This window comes from Sus scrofa, chromosome 2 (assembly GCF_000003025.6).
Source record: "Sus scrofa isolate TJ Tabasco breed Duroc chromosome 2, Sscrofa11.1, whole genome shotgun sequence".
In the NCBI taxonomy this organism is placed as follows: Eukaryota; Metazoa; Chordata; class Mammalia; order Artiodactyla; family Suidae; genus Sus; species Sus scrofa.
The window spans coordinates 118,169,285-118,183,849 of NC_010444.4; the positions used below are offsets into that span (position 1 = coordinate 118,169,285).

Below are 14,565 nucleotides of genomic sequence, written 5' to 3' on the forward strand. Positions count from 1 at the left end.
CTTGGCCTATTTTCTTTTTTCACTTTCTTTTCTTCCTTTTATTCTCTGGTTTAAAAGATGTATTTTATTCAAATTTTTGATCAGCTAAGAATCTCCGTTTGGATTAGGTCTGGAGTCATGAAATTGCAGTTGAATTGTCAACAGTTGCTGACAACAGTGTTCTGGTGTTATTATTCTGAAAAAGGATAAAGGAGTTCAGAGTGAGAAATGGGATAGTGTGTTGTGAAAAAAAATGTGGCATTTGGGATATGCTCTGAGGACAGAAAAGGAATGATAAAGTAAGGTGCTCTCGGGGCAAAATAAATCATAAATGTAGTAGGAAACCAATTTGAAAAAAACTCCACTTCCTCTGGATCCAGAGGCCAGAGAGAAACAATCCTTGCCATGCAGTGAAGGGTGAACCAATGAGGAATGACATATCTGCCCACTGGTCATTTATAGCTGAGAGTTCTGGGAGCTGTAACAAAGTAGACTGTGTGTTTAAATAGCTGATGCTGTTTGTTTTATTGCAGCAGAACACAAGTAAAAGTGGAAACGGATAAGCTGTGGCTTATAGGAAGATATCCTCCAATGGATAGTTTCTCTGTACCTTCTGTGCAAAGCAGTCAAAAGACACCAACGTTGCAAATTCCTTGGAGAATAAGAGTTGAATCATGCAGGGAAGAGGCCTGAGCTTCCTGAGACCTGTGTTGTTTCAAGAAGCTATTAATTCTCCACTGTGATTGTCAGCAGATGATTCCGAGTAGCACTAAATTTGATTGTTTTTCCTTTGCTAGTGCAGATAGAAACTTCCAAGTTGGCTAGTGGAGACAGGGTCAAGAAGGGTGGGATGCTTAAGGACACTTGATCCCCACAGTATGGTGGAGATCCTTCTGTTTGACAATTAGGCTGCATCAGATGTTCAGTCCATATTTCTTTTATAAAAGAGGTTTGACATCATTGCAGCCTAATAAATCTCTCTTCTCAAGGGATTAATATTCCTCAATAGAATAAGAACAGTTCTAAAACAACACCTGGGATTGGATTTGTTTCGAGGATTCCTTTTGAGGATTTCCAAGTGTGGCAGTAACAAAGAATAATGTAGAATTTCTTCTAACACCCAGAGTGAAGATTAGCTTCCATTTTACAACTGAATCTGTTTATATGATATACTAATTAATTTGTGTTTATGTATGGGAACAAAAAAAAAATCTATGCTATTGACAAATGCCAAGGTATATATCCTATTTCTCTTAAAATGAATTAGCTAGATTGACCTAAGGGCGGGTTTAAGGGTAAAGACCAATTAATGTCTAAATAGCTACATGCACTGTCAGTGCTCTGCCCACATCTCTTCAGGGTCAATTCCATTTTCCTGTGGATAGTTTCTTTTGGACTTTCTTCAGCTGCCTTCAGGCTGCTGAAGATAACTTTGCCTTGGTACAAGAAGAGCAAGGAGTGCCTGGGAATTTCATCCCCCCAGAGCTAGCCCTTAACCAGTGACAGACAGGCGTGAGTTAATAAAAACTCTGTTTCCTTTGCCCTGGGCTGCACCAGATCCAGAGTTCCCCTGTAGGATTGAACTGAGGCTACATTCTCTGACTTGGCTTGAAATCTCATCCTTGCATAGCTCCCTTCTCTGTCCTGTCTCCTTTCTCCATGTCCCTATTTTTTATTTCACGATACTTCCTGATAAATCCTGAAACATTTTAGGTTTTTATATTTTCTATTATAGTTGATTTACAATGTTCTGTCAATTTCTGCTTACAGCAAAGTGACCCATTCATAAACACACACACGCATATATACATATATATATATATATGTGTATATATATGTGTGTGTGTGTATGTGTTTGTATATATATACACACACATTCTTTTTCTCACATTATCATTTTAACATGTATCTGTATCTTAGGGTCTTCCTATGTGGTACCAAACCTCAGAACTTGACTGGTGGAGCAGAATTGGATTGATATAGAGTAGTGGATTGTTGTGTTATAATTTTATTTCCATTCATACCATTATTTATTTTCCTCTTAGCACCCTTCCCGCTTCCTTTTCCTACAAACAATTGTTCAGTGGTCTTCTGTAGGGTTTTAGGATAGGTATACATTGTTAAAGATTCATATTGTATTTAAGTAAACCTCCAGTGTTGACTAGTAGCAGGTTACCTGCTAATGAATGAGAGACTTGAGTTATTTTTATACTTGGGAAAGGAATTCCTCTTTAGCATTCAGATCCATAAATCTGCTTTGTAAACAAATTACTTTCTGTAACATAATTTATTTCAGTGGGTTAGAAGCAGCACTAAAAATATATCTGGTTTCTGCATAAATCTGTAAATAGGAGAGGGGAAAAAGAAATATGAGAGGTGGGGGAAGGCCGCTAATACTTATTGAGAATCTATCATTTACTGGACACCGTGTATGGGATCTGAAGAATTTACCCCAAGGTCACACAATTCATCAACAGCAAAACAGGAGTTTAAGCCCATACAGAACAGAATAGAAGGGAGTGAGATTCAGCTACTGTGTAGTTTTAGGGAAATCTGTACTCTTACATATTATGATTGTTCTGCTTCAGCAGTCTCCTTGCAAGATATTAGCCTTCCTGGTTTAATTGGCACTGACCCATTTTTTCCCATTCTCAGAGCCAAGGACCTGCATCAGATTTCAGTGGACTGCTGCCACTTGCTTGACTCACCCCCTTTTGCATGGTGGGGAGCAGCATCATCTTTTTAGAATGCTGTGGTGTCACCAGAACACAGCTGTCGTTCCCCAGTTCCTTTTTCCATAAAATCGATTTTTGAAAATATGGTCATATAGACTCCATCAGTTGAAGAAAAGACCTCATTTTGCCAGTTGTTGTTGTTGCTCATTTGCTTTGGTGAACACTTTTGGTTTAGGAGGAACAATGCCCAAGCCAGACACCATCTAAATTTCTCCTTTCTTCCTGACTCTTCTGACTCTTGTGCCCTTTCTATGTGATGTCCACGCGTCCCAGTACCTGGATCCTCACCAAGAGAGAAAAGGCTATGGTCTGAATCCATCCAGGTCCCCACCTGACTATGGAATCCTCCTCCCAGCCCCACTCAGACTCTAGGCTCAGTGTCTTCCATATCTGTCAATGGCCCTACTCTATTCTCACCCTGTGAATATTCACATACTATTATTTATTCTCCGCAGGCCTTCCATCACTTGGTCAAACCTTTGATTTCCCTGTAGCTTTATGCTCTTTTGAAAATTTTATATTTTTTCTAAGTGAAATATCAGAAAATTCAGAGCTTAGAACTGAGAGCAACCTTCAAGGTCCTCTAATCTAGTCTTAATTTAATTTGCCCAATTTATGACGTGAAGCACTTTATAATTTCAGGAGTCATGTCATTTTCAGCTCAGAAAACTTTGAGGACAGAAAGGAGAAAACAGACACAAAGATCACATGTGCTGTTACTGTCCAAAGACAGCTGTTACTAATATTTTAATGTACACATTTAAAAGAAAAGCTTAAGAAGGATGGGTATAAGTTCTTCTTTGTATGTTTGGTAGCATTCGCCTGTGAAGCCATCTGTTCCTGGACTTTTATTTGTAGGGAATGTCTTTATTACATATTCAACTTCATTTCTAGAGATCAGTCTGTTCAATTGATCTATTTCTAAAAGAAATACTGTTAAGGCCTGTCATTTGAAAAAACATGGTATGAACAATTTATGTCTTTATACATGCTTTTCTTTTAAGATATTTTAATTAAGCACATAATAAATAAGTTCATACTTATTGTTAAAAATTGTAACAATATAGATAAATTGAAATTTCCCCTTGACCCTTTGTCCCTGTTCTCTTCCCCAATCTATTTTCTCTCAGACATAATCAGTATTATCAATTTAGTATGTAACTTTTAATATCTTTTTATTTACAAACATATGCATACATATGGAAATACTTAGGTGTGTGTGTGTGTGTGTGTGCACATATATATATATAAACTGTGTCATTGTCTGTGCCATGGTCTGAAATTGGATTCCTCACTTAATGATATGCCTCAGACATTTATCCATGTCAATCTAGCATTTCATTCAGGATTGGACAGAAAATAAGTAGCTCAAACCAAATTGAGTAATTGCAGGAAGTTTGATAACCTGAACTTTAGGGCCAGGGTATAGGGAAACTGTAGGCAACAGTGCAGTATTCTGACATAGGTAATAATGAGGGCATTGCTGCCACCTCTAGATGGGCGGAGGAGTCATAGGAGCTGAGGGAGATTGGGTGTGAAGAGGGGGAGAGAGGGAGGGAGGGATGAAGAAAGAGGGAGGGAGGAAGAGAGTAAGGAAGAGGAACAGGGAGAGAGAGAGGGAAGGAGAGAAGAGGGAAAGAGAAAGAGAAAGAGAGAGAGGTATGGAATAGGTTGCTTGGCAGGATAGAGAACTTCAGTAGAGAGAGACAGTCGGGCAGCACCAATTCCACGGGAAGACAGGAAGGGAACCAGGGAAATAAGAATCCTTCCCTCTCTATTATGGATTTAATGTTTGTATAGCCCCCAAATTCATATGTTGAAGCCCTAGCCCCCAACGTGGTGAGTTGTAGAGATGGGGCCTTTGGGAGGTAATTAGGGTTAGATGAAACCATAAGAAAGCAGTCCTCATGATGGGATTAGTGCCCTCATAAGAGGGGTCGAGAGAGAGAGAGCTTGCTAATTCTCACTGAACCTGCATGCACTGAGAAAGGCCAGGCCAGCACATGGCGAGAAGGTGGCCATCTCCAAGCCAGGAAAAGAGCTCTTACTACAAACCAAACACTGATGGGCCTTGATCTTAGACTTTCCAGCTTCCAGAACTGTGCAGAAATAAATGTCTGTTGTTTAAGTCACCTAATCTGTGGCATCTTGTTATGTAGCCCCTCTGACCTTGGAGGAAGGTCCTTATTGGCAGAATCCAGTGGGAAACTGGAGACCTAGAGAGTTGTTGATGCTGTTCAAGTCAGCCTCCCAAGGCATAGCAGGCATATTCTTGTAGCTTTAATTCTTTCATAAATTTTCAGTGCCTCTAAATTTCAGGCATTGTTCTAGGGGCAAGGGAATAAGCTTAAAAAAAGCCACTGTCCTTCTGAAGCACCCATCCTTTGCATTGGAGTTAGTGCTCCATAAAGTGCAAATGTTACTTATCTTGCATGTGTGAGAGTTTGTTCATGATTCATTACTGATGAGAATTTATGCCACTTTAACTTTTCCTTTTTTAACAGTGATTCATGAATATTCATGCTTGTACATCTTTCTGTACATGTAATATTTCTCTCTGGTAGATACCAAGAAGTAGAATTGCTGGGTTAAAGGAGATACGCATACTTAATGCTAAATACACTTCTGCAAATGGGGTATGAAGCTGTAAAATAGCTATTGTCATTCTCTCAAAGTTTACCAATCTGATGCAGAGTCTGGGAGGCTGGTGACAGACATTACCAATGATTGTTGTTTGAGTTTGAATTTTGCTGATTAGTTTTAAGAATTAGAGCGTTTAAAGTATTTATGGCTATCTGTGATTCCTTTTTGCTGACTGAACTTTGTTCATTTCCTTTGGCTATGTGGTTTTTTTTTTTTTTTTTAGATTCATTGTTTTATTTCTTTGAAAGCATTCCTTAGATATTTTAAGTTGTTCTTACTTTAAAGTCTTGTTCTGTTTGCTGTAGAAGCACGGTTTACTCAGGCTATAGGTGGTGCTTATCTGTGGGGTCTCTCAGTCACAGTACTGATTTTCCTCCAATATCAGGGAATGTTTGGCTGAGTTCATCTTGTGATTAAGATTTCCTCTTCTCTTCCCTGCGAATGCCTCTTCTCTCCATGCATCCTGTCCACAATGGCTGGAGGACTGCCCTGGGGAGTAAGGTAGGCCAGCAGCTTTCCTCCTGAGAAGGCCATCCCCCTCCTTTTTCTGGGGCGCTGTTCTACTGCTGTCACTCGTGTACTCACCTCCTTGCTCCTGCCATGGGCTCCTAACCAGCAACACTGCCAGCTGCCCAGGGACCCTTATCCTCTCTGTCCTGCTCCTTTAAGCTGGGCCTTCCCTGGAGTCACTCCCACCTCCCAAGGCTGTCCCTTGCTGTGGGCACTAAGGGCCAGAGCACCTCATTTCCTTCTGCCCTCACTTGCCTTCTGTCTCTTAGAGAGTCCTCAGAATTGATGTGCCCAAGAACACACCTTCCTCTTTTTAACAACTGTTACAGAATTCAAATGTAGTTGTTTTTTTTTTTTTTTTTTTTGTCATTACTGGAGACTTATGATTGGAAGGAAAAGGCTGGAGCATGAGCTAGCTCAGGGTTGCCAGACCTTTTCTGTAAAGGGCCAGGTAGTGTTTGAGGCTTTGCAGACCAGATGGCATCTGTTACAAGTATGCTGTTCTGCCTTTGTGGTGCAGAAGCAGCCACAGATGATATGTGATGGATGGAAGTGGCTTAAATTCCAGTCAATCTGAGTCACAAAACAGGTGCTAGACAGAATCTGTCAAGCACTGGGTGGTGGACACCTGACCTAGACGCCATCTCTCTTTTGTAATAGATGAAGACTCTGAGGCCTAGAGGAGGTCTAGAGATTTTTCCCAAAGCTACTCCACAGTGAGTGGAAGCACTAGATGGATCCCTTTGTCTGCTTACTCCTCTGTGATCTTTCCTCTGCTTTGCTCTTTTTGCAGCATTAAATAGATTCCCAGACATAGCTCAGTTCCCCCAGAGCCTTGGAAACAAGGAAGTTTCTTTGAATGTTTTACTTTTTGTTCTGTGACTTGAAGGCACATTCAACCCAGGGCAAGTTGCTCGACTGTGGAGCCGCCGGGAGTCAGACAGCTGAGGGCTGGTTGGGTTGTTGGTATCAGGACTGAGAAGAGGACTGCTGTCCACACTTCAGTCTTTGCTTTTGTCAGCTCTAGAAACATCTGGTGAGAGGAATGGAGCATAAAGTATTTGGGCTCTTCAGAGACAAGGTTCTTGGTTATGGTGTGATTTCTGTAGTGTTGTGATTCTTCCCTATCTTTGTGAAACTCACAGATTCAAGCAGTGTGAAGTAATTCAAGATGGAGTTGCTGAGGCCAATGTACTTCCACACTAGTTGTTTTGAAACATCCAATATAGGACTGCAACTAATAAATTTAGAGGGTTCCTTTAGATAAGGAACCTGTTTGGTAACATCTGTAGGAAGATGTCACTGGACAGAAGGGGCAACTGATAGAGGCCAGACCCCCTGGTGTGTAACAGGCACATTCTATGGGCAGACTTGAAAGGTGGCCACTGGACCCAGTGACTTGAAGTCTCTTCACTGTGGGAGCGACTCCAGGCTGTTGCAGATGGATGCTGCTGGTGGCCCTGCTGAACAGAGGACCAGTTCCCACTCTGCTTGTCGGAAGACCCATAGCCCTTCCAGGACCCCTGCTCATTCTGAGCTGCCTCCTTCTCACACTTCTCATTGTTACCCCCTTTCTATTTTCTCTGCTTGAACAAACGTGTGTTGTGTGCTAATTGTGTGCACTGAGCCAAGTGATCCATGAATTGAATATGGGCTCTGTTTCATATTTCATGATTCTTACCAGCCTTACCACCGGGCCCTGCAACAAACATTGAACTTAACTACAAATAGTCCTCAGTGTTAGTCAGTGGGGCTGATCTGGGGTAAAATGATAGAGTGAAAGCTGTTTCTCTTTTTGTCCAGCTTTGGGGCAATGGGAAACGGATTACGCTTGGAGCCTGGATCAAGGGTTGAGTCTGTATTCTGCCACTTAAAGCTGTGCGACTTAGGAAACATCACTTTAACTCTCTGCTTGTCGTTTGGTTCATCCTAAAATGAGAATTATAGTGCCCATCTCATAGGATTGTTTTGAAGATTGAGATAATGTATAAGAAGTTTATTTATATGTTAAAAAGATTGTAAAAACTCAAGTTATTTGTATCTAGTTGGAAAATAGAAGCCTTGATATATATAACAAATTAGTGCCAATTGCTGCAATTTGTTTTTTGAAACCAGGAAATGCAGGGATATAACCGAAATAGTACACTCTTGAACATGTTAGCTAGCAAACCCATATAACATTTAATAGGAAACTAAATGTTAATTTATTTCTATTTAAATTTTATTATTCCTAGGGGCTTTATTTCAAGTTGGTGCATCTACTTTTAATCTTCTTACAATTATCTAGGAGAATAAATTAAACCTTCCTTCCACTGGGGGTATTTAAATGAACTGTTCCATTTACAAAAGCGCTTGTACAAAATATGGTACTGCTTTGATCTGAGGAAAGTGATAGTGAAATGAATTTCACCTGTTTGTTTTATAAAGTCATTCTTCATGATACTTCTTTCATTCAAAACGAGGCATTAGCCTTTTCATGAAGGTGGTGCTGAAGGTGAAGAAGGAAGCCCCTGCCACCTCAAAGCTGAAGCCAAAGCAAAGGCTTTGAAGGTCAAGAAAGCAGTGTTGAAAGGCATCCACAGCCACACAGCAAAAGAAGATCCAGACGTCACCCACCTTCCGATGGCCTAAAATATCCAGGAGCCAGCCCAAATATCCTTGGAAGAGCACCCCTAGGAGAAACCAGCTTGACCACCACACCATTATCAAATTCCCCCTCACCACTGAGTCAGCCACGAAGAAGATAGAAGACAACAGCACACTTGTGTTCATTGTGGATGTCAAGGTCAACAAGTACCAGATTAAAGAGGCTGTGAAGAAGCTCTATGACATTGATGTGGCTGAAGTCAACACTCTGATCAGGCCTAATGGAGAGAAGAGGGCATATGTTCAACTGGCTCTTGACTATGATGCTTTGGATGTTGCTAACAAAATTGGCATCACTGAGTCCAGCTGGCTAATTCTAAATGTAAAAGTCTTCACTTAAAAAAAAAAAGGCACTAGGACATCATTGTCAGAGTATGGTTTAGATCTCCATTACCTGGCTTGAAATCCAGCTTTGGCATTTACTAGTTATGTCATTTTGGACAGGTCGCTTTTTCTATTTCTAACCTCTTCCTTAATAAAGTTGAGATAACAATAGTCCATGCTATTTTTTATAGCTTGTTTTAAAAATTAAATGTGTCAGTGCATGTGAAGGATTTAACACCATTCTTGGCATATTGTAAGGGCTCACTGAATGTTAGGTATTATTACTTATTTTTTTTTCTGAAGATCTTTTTTTTTTTTTTTTTTTTTCATTTCTTGGGCCATTGCTGCAGCATATGGAGGTTCCCAGAGCTGTAGCCGCTGGCCTATGCCAGAGCCACAGCAACGCGGGATCCGAGCCGCGTCTTTGACCTTCACCACAGCTCATGGCAATGCTGGATCCTTAACCCACTGAGCAAGGCCAGGGATCGAACCTGAAACCTCATGGTTCCTAGTCGGATTCGTTAACCACAATAGGAACTCCAGGTATTATTACTTATTGCCAACAATATGCTTAGCCTGGCACTAAGGATCTGAGACATGATCCATGTGTGAAGAGAGCAAAACGAGCAGATCTGGAATTTTAAGAGTATTCTACTCTGAGTGATATGGGAAGAAAAAGCTGGAGATACATAGAGGCAAAATGGAGAAATGCTTAAGGAATGAAACCATTGATTAATTTTTAGAAAAAACCTTCTCAGTGAGACTTCAAGGCCTGTGGTATGCTTTGCATTTCCTTTTATGGCAAAAGAGGTCAAAGCTGCACAAATGATGAGTGATGAAGCCTGGTTTGACCTCAAAAATCTGTCTTCCACTGTGGAAGTCCATTGCCAGCCTTCTCTATGGAAATATCTGGCATCCCAATGGCATAGCAGGCAATAAAACATGGCATCCATGCTACATAAATTGGTCAGTGCTAATAGCTGTGTTATGTTACTGTCATGCGTGATACATTTTGAACCTGAACCTGGAAATTAGCTCACTTGACACGTGATACTGAGGTATACCCATGAGTGCTGGTGCTCATGTGTCCTGGCTACCTCCAATGTAAGCTCCCAGGTCTAAAATGAGACAAATATGGTGAATGTGCAGTTCTTGGCCCTTGTGGATCCCAGGCCAGCATCTTTTGCTCCATGCAGACTGCTGAAAACAGTAAAACTCAGGTGCACCTTCTTGGGGAACAAGGGAATTACATCCATACATAGTATCATAAGTTCTCGATCTCGTATGTACTGTTGCATTATTTGTTTGCTTGTTCAGTGATAAAACTGAATCAAAGGACTGATGCTCAAGTTTAGTCATTGTTCCCAACAGTCCTTGTACACTGAACCATCTTTGGACTGGCCTGTTCCTACTTTAGTGCCTAGTACTGCACTGGTACTGAACTCACACCTCCCCAAGACTTCATGATGGCGGGAAGTGCACTACTGCAGATAGTGATTTCCACCACTGCCAAAGAATCCAGAAGGACTGCCTCACTGTGGGAAAGTGGAATTGACTGTACAAGAAATGTGACACTCTCTACAGTTGACTTTTTCTTTGGATTTGCTCTGTGGATCAGTCTTAATGATCTAAGAATGCTACCCTTAAACTTGCATACACATATGAAGAGAACTGACATTTTGGTTGCTTTATTTCTTAGCATAGCTGAGACCAACTAAAATTTTCTAAAAACATTAATACTTACAAATTAAGGTAGGTCAGCTTTCAATTATGGCAGGATGAAAACTGTAGTGATTCCTATCTGCCAAAACAAGTACAAAACAGAAAATTTTGTCCAAAATACCCATTTATGGGGCACTAGAAATTGATCAAAAGCAGACAAAAAATTGGGAAGGGTTTATCCTTGATAATGAGAGAATTTCACATACGAAGAACAGGCTTTTGTGGCCCTCTTGTGTGAGGTTCTTCCTATAACTCTAGGGTTGCTAGATAAGATACGGAATGTCCAGTTAAATTTGAACTTTGGATAAACAACAAATAACTATTTTAGTATAAGTATGTCTAAGATATTGCATGGATTATGCCTATGCTAAAATTACTCAATATTTGATTTCCCATTGTGGCTCAGTGGTAATGAACCCAATCAGTATCCATGAGGACTTAGGTTTGATCCCTGGCCTCGCTCAGTGGGTTAAGGATCCCAAGTTGCCATAAACTATGGTGTAGGTTGCAGGCTTGTCTTGGATCCCTCATTGCTATGGCTGTGGTATAGGCTGGCAGCTGCAGCTCAGTTCGACCCCTAGCCTTGGGAACTTCCATATGCTGCAGGTGCTGCCCTAAAAAGACAACAACAACAAAAATACTCAGTATTTATTTAAATTTCAAATTTAATTGGACATTCTGTATTATTATTATTACTATTGCTAAATCAGACCATCTCCCATGTCTGTCCAGCCCCCGCCCCTTATTCACCTCAACAGCTGATGCAGCAAGAATGTGGGACTGGATGGGAATATCGGTAGCTTCGCTGCCAGTTGGGGTAGATTTGATTTGGGGCAGAAGATGAGGGTTGAAACCTGTGGCTTTATCAGCTTGATTGAGAACAGGAAAAACCATTCGCTTTGTTGAGCTGAGGTTGCAATTCTTATTGGGGTGAGTGTTGACCATTCAGAAACTTAATGGAGAGATCCTGGAAGTGAGATCGCTCTTCAGACCTCCCTGGCTGAATTGAAAACTAAACAGATGCAGGGAAGAGACTTGAGAGAGCCGAGTGGAAAATAAATCCCAAGGAAGAATTAACTGACTGCAAATTTGAATACCTTCCCAGGCTACTTACATCGATCAACAGAGGGTGGAAGGTTTATGGTATTAAGATATTTGTGTATAACTCAAACTCAAAACTTTGACTGGGAGTTCCCATTGTGGTGCAGTGGAAACAAATCCAACTAGGAACGGTGAGGTTTTGGGTTCGATCCCTGGCCTTGCTCAGTGGGTTAAGGATTTGGTGTTGCCATGAGCTCTAGTGTAGGTCACAGACAGAGCTCGGATCCTGCATTGCTCTGGCTATGGCATAGGCTAGCAGCTGTAGCTCCGATTCTATCCCTGGCCTGGGAATCTCCCTATGCAGAAGGTATGGCCCTAAAAAGCAAAAACAAAACAAAAAACAAAAAAACATTGACTGACCTGCTAAGCTATGTAGACACAGGTGAGACCATTAAGAAACCAGGTTAAAAAATTAAAATTAAAATTAAAAAATCTGTCCAGAGACATCAGTGACTGTACACCACAGGAGAGACAGATCTTATAGTTTAAGTCCAGACAGGTTACAAAGAAAAGACAAAAAAATGCAGAACAATGAAACAGAGTTGTTACAGTGTATTATCTAAAACCTTCAGTTTTTAACCAAAAACTATAAGACGTACAAGGAAACAGGAAATTGCGAAAAATTTTTAGAAAAAAGGCAGTTACTAGAAACTGGCTCTCACTGGGCCCAAAGTTCTGAAAACAGCTATTATAAATATGTTCAAATATTAAAATATGTTATAAAAAACTGGCAATGACAGCAAATAATACACTTTAATAGAGAAATGGAAGCCATTAAAAAAATAAAATCAAGCAGTCTAGCATTGAAAATAAAATAGCCAAATGAAAAACTCAGTAGATGGGCTCCAAAGCATATTCAAGATGACAGAAAAAAGAATAATTAATACTGAAGATAGACATTCTACAATTCAAAGAAAGTAGAGAAGAAGTTAGATGGAAGAACAGAGCCTCAGAGGTCTGTGGACAATGTCAAATGTCCCCACATATCTGTAATGGAAGTCGTAGAAGGAGAGAAGAGAGAAGGAAAGAAAAATACTTGAAGAAACAGTTGTCCAAAACTCATCAAATTTGATAAAAACCTGTCATTTACAGGTAGTTCAATAAACTCAAGGGTAAACACAAAGAGAAATATGGATGGTAACATCATAGTGTAACTGCTGAAAGACAAAAAGCAAGTTTTGAAAGCAGCCAGAGAAAAATGACTCATCATTTACAGAAAAACAGCAATGAGAATAGGGGCTGATTTATCAGAATACAATGAAGTCTAGTAGGAAGTGGAATGACAAGTTAAAATGCAAAAGGAATAAAGTGTCATTCAAAAATTCTATATCCAACAAAACTTTTTCAAAAAACGACAGTTTCCATTGTGGATCAGCAGGTAAGAACCCTACATAGTGTCCATGAGGATGTGGGTTTGATCCTTGACCTTGGTCAGTGGGTTAAGGATCTGGCGTTGCCACAAGTTGCAGTTTAGGTCATAACTGCAGCTCTGATTCAACCCCCAGCTTGGGAATTTCCATATGCCACAGGTGCAGCTGTAAAAAGAAAAAAAAAAGGCAGTGCAGTAAGGCATTCTCAGTTTAACAAAAATTGAGAATATATCTGAAAAGTAAGGTATACTGAAGGAAGTTCTTCAGAATGAGAGGAAATGACAGTAGACTGTAACTCAGATCTACTAGAAGGAATTAAGAAAACAAGGAATGATAAACCTGTGAGTCAATATAAAAACTACATATTTTTCTCTTCTAATTTCTTTAAAAAGCATATAATAAATATGACCGTATTAGATTTACAACATAAATAGTTTTAATATATATGATGATAACAGCATAAAGGATGGAGGACAAAATAGAGCTATAATGGATCAAATTTGTTATATTTTATCAAAATTAAATCAAATATTAACCCGAAGGAGATTGTGATGTGTTAATGATGCATAGTGATTCCTAGATAAACAACTATTTACAAAAAGGAAAGCTTAAAAATCAATTGAGAAACTAAAATGGTATACTAGAAAATACATATGTAACACAAAGAAATGCATTAAAAAGGAACAGGATAAAATGGATAAAACATATAGAAAACAAATGGCAGATGAAGTTCAGCTACAGCAATAATTACATTAAAAGGCAGAGATGGTCAAGTTGAATAAAAAGATCCTACTATGTGCTGTCTATAAGAGATACGCTTTTGTTTAAAGACAAAATTGTTTGAAAGAGAAGGTATGGAAAAGATATACTTTGCAAACAGTAGCCATACGAGAGCTGGAGTGGCTATATCTATTTCAGGAAAAATAGACTTGATAACAAAGAATATTATTAGAGACAATGAGGAATATTTTTTAACAATAAAGAGTTGATACAGCAGAAAGATATCACATTTATAAATTATTATCCATCTAACGATAGAGTGTCAAAATACATGAAGCTGCCAGACAGAATTGAAAAGAGAAAATGAGAGTTCTGCAATTATAGTTGGAGATTTTAATAGTTCTCCAAATGTATTTAATAGAATTACTAGGCAACAATTCAGTAAGAATATAGAAGAAAATCACCTGTTACACAACTTGGCCTTTCTGACATGTATAGAATACATCCTGCAACAGCATAATATACATTGTTGCTGTTGTGTATGTCTTAGCATTTTTGACCAAACACTGGATATTTTATATAAAAGAATAGTAGAGTCTGAAGTGAGTAGTGTTTCCACCTAGAAATAATCATGCCTCTTCTTAGTGTTTCGTGGAGGGGATTGAGCCAATCTAGCTTTTATTTAAACTGATTTCAAGTCTTGTTGCTATAATTACCATTCATGTATTGCTGTCTCCAAATCTCTCCAGTGGTGGACTGCAGCTGCCTTGTACTTAGTATGAAATTTTGGGTGCTGGAGGATTTTCTCAGTATTT

At 39.5% G+C, this 14,565-nt stretch overlaps 1 pseudogene; it reads left to right on the plus strand.

The window, feature by feature from the left end:
- LOC110259439 lies at nucleotides 6,244-8,862 on the plus strand (annotated as a pseudogene).